This window comes from Zea mays, chromosome 9 (genome assembly GCF_902167145.1).
Source record: "Zea mays cultivar B73 chromosome 9, Zm-B73-REFERENCE-NAM-5.0, whole genome shotgun sequence".
Lineage (NCBI taxonomy): Eukaryota > Viridiplantae > Streptophyta > Magnoliopsida > Poales > Poaceae > Zea > Zea mays.
Genome location: NC_050104.1, coordinates 24,295,214 through 24,304,014, shown reverse-complemented (window position 1 = coordinate 24,304,014; position 8,801 = coordinate 24,295,214). Strand labels below are relative to the sequence as shown.

The 8,801-nt window shown below is 41.5% G+C and overlaps 1 long non-coding RNA gene and 1 pseudogene across 2 annotated transcripts; both read left to right on the top strand.

The window, feature by feature from the left end:
* Positions 1-478: 478 nt before the first annotated feature.
* LOC118473291 (uncharacterized) lies at positions 479-4,163 on the top strand. Its single transcript, XR_004852582.1, has 7 exons — positions 479-1,212; positions 2,493-2,704; positions 3,048-3,280; positions 3,371-3,432; positions 3,521-3,596; positions 3,842-3,952; positions 4,029-4,163. It is a non-coding gene; the product is annotated as an uncharacterized lncRNA (long non-coding RNA).
* Positions 4,164-5,023: 860 nt separating this feature from the next.
* On the top strand, positions 5,024-8,414 carry LOC103639828 (phosphatidylinositol 4-kinase beta 1-like; annotated as a pseudogene). Its single transcript, XR_004852881.1, has 6 exons — positions 5,024-5,378; positions 5,554-6,472; positions 6,628-6,816; positions 6,963-7,011; positions 7,556-7,688; positions 8,037-8,414. The product of XR_004852881.1 is annotated as a phosphatidylinositol 4-kinase beta 1-like (transcript).
* Positions 8,415-8,801: the final 387 nt, after the last annotated feature.

Below are 8,801 nucleotides of genomic sequence, written 5' to 3'. Positions count from 1 at the left end.
AGGAGCAGAGGGTGATCGAGGTGCAAATTAGGATGTGGCAGCAAGGGGTACATGGGGTATAGGACAATGTAGAGCAGATGAAGAACAAGCAGATTGCAACTTTGGGTGACATACTAGCATCAGCACAAGTTGATTCATGCAATACTGATGGTGCATCAACAATAGGCGTGTAGAACTACATATTTTCCATGTCTTCCTTTTCTCGTGTATTGTGTTGTTTGATGTTCAATCGTTGACCATATTTGTTCTTTTGACAGTTGCAAGTAGTTCGCGAGGCAGCTATGCTCAGCACAAGTGAAAGATGAACAAGCACATGCTCCGGAAGCGACTTTGCCGCTAGACATGAGAGCTCTCTCCTCTCCAGTTTGAGGTCATAACATTGTGTTTAGTTTCTCTGATAGCGTCTTACCATTAGATGTTCTGTTGTTTTGAAAGCACGTCTTCTTGAGAAACCTTACAAATAATATTAATTGATGGATTTCAGGACCCTAACTTTTGGACAATTAGGCCCTTGTCTGATATGATGGTTCGAGCTGCCACACATGATGTCTGCTTCCTTCTCAATATCTATGAGAAAACGATGGAAAAGTTAAGCAAAGTAAAAACCATACTCATAGTTTGCAACTGTACAGATAAATGAAACAGTGAGCCTCCATGACCGCCTTACTTCTGCTAAACCAGTTCTCCAGTCTTGGTGTTTCCAAAGGATCCCATGATCCTCCTCATGCAAACAAACACAGTTCTCAATTGTCTCCACACCACCAGTGAAGTTTGTGAAATGTGCATCAAAATATTTTATGTAGCCCAAGCACCCTCTTATAGAAATCCTTGCATTGTAAAGAAATATAGCTTTTCAATGACCATTTCACCCTTTTTGTATCCACCATTTCTACATTTCACAAGTTCCAGTGAATAGGTGATAGTTGTGATTTTAAGGTGGTTGAAAATGAAGGTAGGAGAAGGGGCACATGAATCTAAATGATGCATACTTAAGTGGCACTTTTGCCTCTATCAGATTTTCTCCATGTTTATTTGATGCTTGCCTTTGTTTCAATGTTTTATATTTGGGTTGTGATTCTTTTAGTGCAAAACTTGCTTTTTTAATCATCTATATTTGGTGGTGATATCTGCAGGATAGGTTTTAGGAGAGGCTAAGAAAGCGTTTAGGACTTGAAGAGGCTACAAAGAACAAAGGTTTTGACCTTGGTAACGGTGAGTTATTTTATTAATGTTTTTATGCCAACAACTTTAGCTTTTGTACACTAGCACTGTTTTCTTAAGGCAAAACAATTGAATTCGGGAGTGGTTTATCCGCATTAGAATGATGATGATAAAAACCAGGAGATAAATATCTTCTAAGATGGGAGTTTTTCTTCTCTCAAAACCAGGAGTTAAAAACCTTTATTTTAACACCCCTGTCCAAATCTGAGAGGATACAAGAATCTAAATCTGACTCCAATTCTTATCTGCCATCCCTAAACCTTAATGGCGTAATGTGAACACAAATTTGATGGGGATGGTCAAGCTCGTTCTGTCATTCACTGGGGCCATTGGCAACCTGACAATTCAATACATTCAGTCGTGAGCAAGTAAAAGTGTGTTGTCGTGCATTTTATGTCATTGTTGTTTGGAGGCCAAAACCATGCTATCAGTTTGGCTTAATTGTGAAATATAGGAAATGGATCAAGCCAAAAGGTTTAGGGATGGCAGTGAAGCAATAAATGGTGAGACTGAATGGCTAACTAGCTCGAGGAGCACCATATCCACATAGGCTCTGAATGGCTAATTAGCTTGAGATGCAACATTTCTGTGCAGGCTCAAGGATTTTTACTCATATCTGACTAAAATCATACTTGTTCCCTTGTTCTACCCAAGATCCATTAACTAATTGCACACCCATATCTATGTCATACTTAGATGGAGAAATATCTTGTGCACATCCATATTTGAGGTGATATCTTGATACCTCAGTACATCAGACTTTGGATGAGGTTTATTTAGAGTAGTACAGGGAGGGGAGGCTTCAAGTGATTGGTTTATAATAGATGCTTCCCAAACTATAATGTATCAGAGGGCATGAGTTTGCTTACCAAGCTGTGATGGGAAAACATGTATTAGTTGAGCACTTGAGCTAAGCACACAAATTGTGACCATATTGTATTATTCAGAGAGATGGGCATGATTTACATAGTGTGCATAGCTAGCACATTCCTTTATCCATGAGGCTGAACATTGTTTTATTTCTATCAATGTCAAGTGCATTGCGACCTCTTATACTGACAGTTTGCATTTTGTTGCACAGTATACATTGGTTGAAAACCTTTTGCATACTATAATTTCTGGTCCATGATGAGCAATAGCTTTCTTTCTAACAATGAGAGATTTTAAGTTATTTTTAGATTTTGATTGACATTTATTAGATTTTGTAACCTTGTTGCTTAAATCCCACTTTGGTCTTTGACTGTAGATCATTCTCTTTTGTGTCATCACAGGAGGAAAGACACAAAATGTTTCAGTACCGACTGTTGAAGGTGTAGCTAGAGGAACTAGCTATGGATGGGTGGATGGAGGTTTGCGGGGTACAAATCTTGGTGCTGGTGTGATTGATCCTACAAACGTACACTCAGATAATCTTTTGCACGTCTGGTCTATGCCCAGCACAGCAAATGTTAGCCAGCAAGAAGCGCCTCGGCCTCTAGAGAAAGTAAGTTGGGTTACATTTTGTTTCCACTGGTTTCTTGCTTCAGCATGTCACTAAAAGTATGTTATACTGTTCAATTGTTTCCCTGATACACGGAGTGTTTTTTTTCTCATTTCTCAAACACTCAAGAGAATTGTGCATCATTCCATTAAGAAAGAAGGGAATACAATGGGGAGTAAAAGAACCTCCCCACAACACACCGACACACACATGTTCTTGTTCTTTTGAATGTGGCATTGCATTTTTCAATTGTGATCAGATTCATTGTGCTTTCAGCCATGATTTGACTTATTACTATCTCATTATGTTACTTACCAAAATGTCCAAACTTTATATTTTCCTTCAGGTCAACCTTTTGGCAGCAAGAAATGAAAGGGAAAGTTTTCAAATTGCTTTACGCCCAAAGGTTTCATGGGCAACTTCAGGTATTGCAGGGTCTGTGCTGATACAATGCACCGATCTCTGCTCCTCCTCAGGAGACAGGTTTGTTTGTTTAAAATTTAAAACATCTTTATTAGGGAAGCTCAGTGGCTATTTCAATAGCTACCTTCAAGGAATGGATGAAACCGGATCAGATAGGTACCAGTGATCTTGCATTTTGTCCTACACCTCATGTTATATTCTATATTTTCTTGTGCCTGAACATTCTGATGTGGTGTTGTGATACAGGTCTTTCAAAGTGCTGCATTTTTTTATTCTCTCACAGTTCGTGAAAATGTTGGATTCCTTTTGTAAGGGAACATGCCTGCCAGAAGGTCATTTTTTCAGTAATTGCTTCTGTTCAGCTTTCATCTCTGATACATCCATCCTTTGCTTTAGATATGAAAATTCAAGCTTACCCGAGGATCGCATTGGTGAATTGGTGAAAGAAACTTTGGCTGCAGTAGGACTAAAGGTAAGTCAAGCTTCCATATTCGTTTAGATAGAGCACTTCTCACCATAAGTTTAGCATTCAATTGTTAAAGTATCTGTGTTTTTTTGTCACAATGAGTACTTTGCATGATGGTAAACTTTTCTGATAAATTGCCAACTGTTATCTACAGATGCTATATAATACTCTAGCTGTTCCAAATTTTAAGTTGATTTGAGTTTTGTAATAGCTTGTGAGAAAGCTCTCTACTTTTTGTCCAATTGATATAGAGGTTGTTCCGACTGAGTACAAATATCTGTCAAAGAAAATATTGCCAACAAATCAGGGTTCTGTCACGGAGTATTTTCTTTCCATTCGCCCAACTGAGAGGGCCTGGCCAGGTAGCTACCCCCTCCCTTCCTTTTCAACCATGCTATCTTCATCTATTCTAAAAGCTGAAGCGTTTTTTTCATGTAGCGGTGTACTTTCTGTATGATCTCTCACCAATTACATTCACCATCAAAGAGGAAAGAAGGAACTTCCTTCATTTTATAACTCGTCTTTGTGCAGTTCTTGGTGGCACATTTGCCATGACAGGTTAGCTTGCACCCAATAGTTTTCTGATCTATCTTTCTGCATTTTGCTTTTTTTTCCTGACTCAGATTCACTGGTAGCGTCAGTTGCAATGCATGCAACGTGGTACTGACAAGCAGGCTTAGAAAATAAATCCATTGTTATAATTAACTGCTTGTTAGCTTGCTATGTACCTAAGGCATATGTTACATCTAGAGACATAGTAAAAACTATCTATCTTGAGACACTTACAATTTGGAACGGAGGGAGAAGTAGACTAATAGCAGGCAGAGTGATCCTACATGCAAACGATGACAAGATGACCACTATATTATACACCTGTTTCATTATTGGAGTAATGCGGTGATACATGTATGGTTCTCTTATTAAAGCTGTAAGACTAAGGATCACCTTTTCCCCCTTCGAACAAGGTGACAAGTCATTATGAGTTTATCACAGTGATTTGCTTGTTTTCTGCACAACACATGTCCATACATATGTTATAGTTGCACTATTTTTACCCCGTTGCAACACACGGATATTTACCTATCTCTACTACTTATTAAGTTAGCAATAGTAGCCTGCCTTTTTGTGTTCTGCCTTCGGTGAATCTGCACCGTCCGTTCGCTTCCGTGAATCCACACCGTTCGCCCGCCCACGCCCGCGATCGTTCCCCCACCTCCCCTTCCCCACCCTGCCGCCGCCCCATCCCCATCCGCACCCCCACCTCCGCGAATTGTGCGACCTCCGCGCGACCCGGCCTGCACCCTGTCGCGCCCTACGACACCGCCTCCTCGCACCCAAGCCCATACTCAAAAAATCAGCCAAACCCCTCGCATCTTCCCTCCCACGGATGCAATCGTGCCGCCGCCCCATCCCTTCCCCCACCCTCATCGGCGATGTGCCTGCTCCAGCGAGCGGCGCTCTACTTTCTGGGTGGCGCTGACGACCGCGAGGCGCTGGCGTACGCGGCGCGGATGCCGGAGACCGGGACCATGTCGCTGACGGTGGTGCGGTTCAAGCTCCGGAACTGGGTTGGGATGGGCGGGCGCGACGAGGCGAGGCGAGGGACGAGGAGCTGCTGCAGGAGTTCTGGAGCAGGCACAGGGACAACGAGCGGGGTGGTGTACGTGGAGAAGACGGTGGAGGACGCGGAGGGCACAGCGTCCGTGGTGCGCGCCATGAGCGAGGAGTTCTGCATCCACGGCGGGGGAGGCGGCGTCGAGGCCTCGTCGCCTTCCATGGCGAAATCGAGTGGGGAATAGGGCGGTTTAGGGTTTATGGGAGAGGAAAGAGGAGGGGTCGAGGGCATGCCTGGCCGCGACGGCATGCCTGCGGTCGCTGCCATGGGCCGCTTGCTACCAGACCTGGTGAACGGTTCGCTGCCACCGAGGAGGGCTATAAGAGCGTGAGATCCATTTATGCGTAGGACCGCATCTTAGCAGGGAGAAGGATAATGAGGAGGAAGAAAGTGATAGAGATGGTTTCTTCCGCAGATTACTCAGGGATAGCAAAGAGGAGGACATGGAACTGACACCAAGCTCAGATGGTTTGTTGAAGCGACTTTTTCGTGATAAGGAGGACAGGCAAGGTGAGGATGATGAGAAGGATTTTTTCGCAGGATGTTCAAGGATAAGAACGAGGAGAGGAGAGATAGTAATCATGCAAGACATGGGAATGAGGAAAGACTGGGCAAGAGTGTGGAAGATGATGACAGAGAAGGTTTCTTCCGCAAAATTTTCAAAGATAAGAATGAGGAGAGGAAAGATGAAGGGCATCAAAAGCCAGATGAGAGAGAAAAGGTTGGTGCGAACATAGAAGATGATAAGAGAGATGGTTTTTTCAGGCAACTCTTTAAGGAGAAAAACGATGAGAAAAAGGAAGGCAGCACACCAAGCAAGAAAGAGGAAGATGATAAAGGCCATAAAAATGCAGATGATGATAATTTCTTTCGCAGGCTTTTCAACGATAAGAATGAAGAAAAGAAAGGGATTGTTCATGACAGGAATGAAGATGACAAGTGTGAGGAAGGTGATAAAGAAAACTTCTTCCGCAAATTATTTAAGGATAAACTTGAGGAGAGGAGAACTGAGGGACCTGATAAAAATGATGATTATGGTAAGGGAAGTAGTGGTATCGAAGAGGAAGATAATCCAGAGTTTTTGTCATTCCGTAGGTTGTTTAGAGTGCACCCAGAAGATCCTAAGAGTGGGCACATAGAAAGCAGTCAATCTAACAATCTTTCTGAGGGGAGCCTAGGATCAGAAAGCTTTTTTAAGAGGCTATTCCGTGATAGAGACCGCTCACTTGAAGATTCTGAGATTTTTGGGTCAAAAATGGCAAAAGAGGCAAGGATCTGGTCTCATGTTATTTTTCTGCTTGATACGATATCTCGTGTTCATGTTATAGTACTATATTATGCCAGTTTTTATATGTTGTTTTTTACAGTGATTTCTTTTTGCATCTGTCCTCATCATCCTAATTGTGGTGATATGCATTGCAGAAACACCCTGGTACTACAGGAATCAATGAGAAGCAAAGTGGGAAACCACCATTACCAATTAATGCAGTAGCAGAGCTTCGAAAAGGTTCTTACTATGCTTCGTTGGAACTTGTTCAGGCTTTATGTGATACATCTTATGGCCTGGTAGACATATTTCCTATTGAGGATCGTAAGATTGCCCTCCGGGAGGTAGATCAAACACATTACCATGTAACTACATGGCTATTCATTTCACAACCCTTCAGTCATCCTGTGCTAATCATTGCACTCTCTTTGTTCTTTTCACATTTTAACTTGTACCCTGCACTGCAATGATATCTTCTTTTGTGTGGCAGTCTCTTATAGAGATCAATAGCCAGATTGCTTCTGCTGAAAAAAATGGAGATGATTTCTGCTGTCATATTCAGGATAGCTCCTGAACTTTTGTTCTATATATAGTTTTGTTAAGCCTTTTGTTATTTGCATTGCTGGTAGTATTACATTAGCATCTTCCATTGGTAGTTAGAGGATGTACATTTATATTTTTTGCCTTGTCCATTTGTGTCTGAGGTTTGTATTATGGAAAATGTTTTTGATGAACAATCTTTAAAAATCAGTTTCAGTCATCTGCATAGATTACTTGAATAGCTTTTTGATAGAACTTGTTCTGTCATATTTTTCGTTCATCAGTTGCCATCACCATTGTAAGGACTGGAGTTAGTTTCTTTGTTTCTGCTGAACTGAGCACCTAGGTAATTTACAGACTGTGGTGTACTGAATTAAATGCATAAGGCATCAGAGCAATATGCCTAGCCAGTGTTTGTGTTAAAGAAGAGCACTCTCTTCTTGACTTGAAGCTCTGAACCAATGTGTTTTTAAGTTTATTTACATACCATATTACCATAGTTAGAATAACATCATAATATTTTCTTTATTCTTCTATGGCTAGGAGTATGCTTTCCGATGGGAAAGGGCATATATCGAGTGGTTCATATACCTGAAGACGAGTCTGTTCTTCTGAATTCTAGGGAGAAAGCTCCTTACCTTATATGTGTTGAAGTTTTAAAAGCAGAAGCTCCTAGGTATGCTGGTTTTCTGTATGTTCAATGAAAGTTAATGTTGAGTCTTTCATAAACCTGGTCAGGCTTGTTTTTGTACTAATTTTTATTTGTATATATGAGACTAGAGACGCATAGCTCACAACTGGAGTTTCTATTGATTTTTTTTGATAAACAATGAAATGGTGGCCTTTGTCACTTTGTTACTGGAAGGAATCCTCTGATGCACCTGCATCCTGACGTGGTGACATGCGGACCAGCTGGGTGTGGGACCCACCTGCCATTGACCATGTCACGATGTGGAGTTATGTCAGGGGTACCATTTCCCCAAACAGATGTCATTCTGGTAATGACTTTTTTTCTTCTTTCCAGCCACTCTAAAGGATCATCAGATGGGCACAAATTATCAAAAGATGGGATACCATTGGCTAATGGAGATGTGCAACTACCAAAACCACCTCCATGGGCCTATCCTTTGTGGAGCAGACACGAAACACAAAACTATGAAACAGACATAATGTTGAAGTCTACTTCTCAGGTTATTGACCAAGCAATGGCTCAACTCTGGGAGACTAAAGTAAAATTTGTAAATGTTAGTTTCTCTATTGAGAAACTTGGTCGCGCAAAGAGCATTGTACTTTCTGAAACGGGTCGTAGGCTGCGACATGATGCTACGGATTCAAATATGATTGTGTGCAAAGCACGAACATTTTACTATAACAATGAAACCCACATTTGTACATAATTCATCATGGTATTATATGTTGCCGTTGCAACGCACGGGCACTCACCTACCTTATATAATACACTAGGTGAGTGACCGTGCGTCATAGGCCCGAGTTTCTCTTCGATGCCATCTCGGACAGCTCTCATATGTCATCCTCTATCTTATAATTATATAACACATATGTGCATATATAATTTATCGAGATATTATATGTTCCCGTTGCAACGCACGGGCACTGACCTAGTAACCGAATAAGGTCTTACGTTACGTGCAGGTGGATCGTGAAAGCAATGAAGTTTCAATTGCTTTGACCGTGCGAATCGTCGATAGAGAAAAATCAGGTTTCAACGTACATGCATCCGAACAGATTACCAAAAAAGTTTTAAGTTCACTGTTGAACATATAGATGG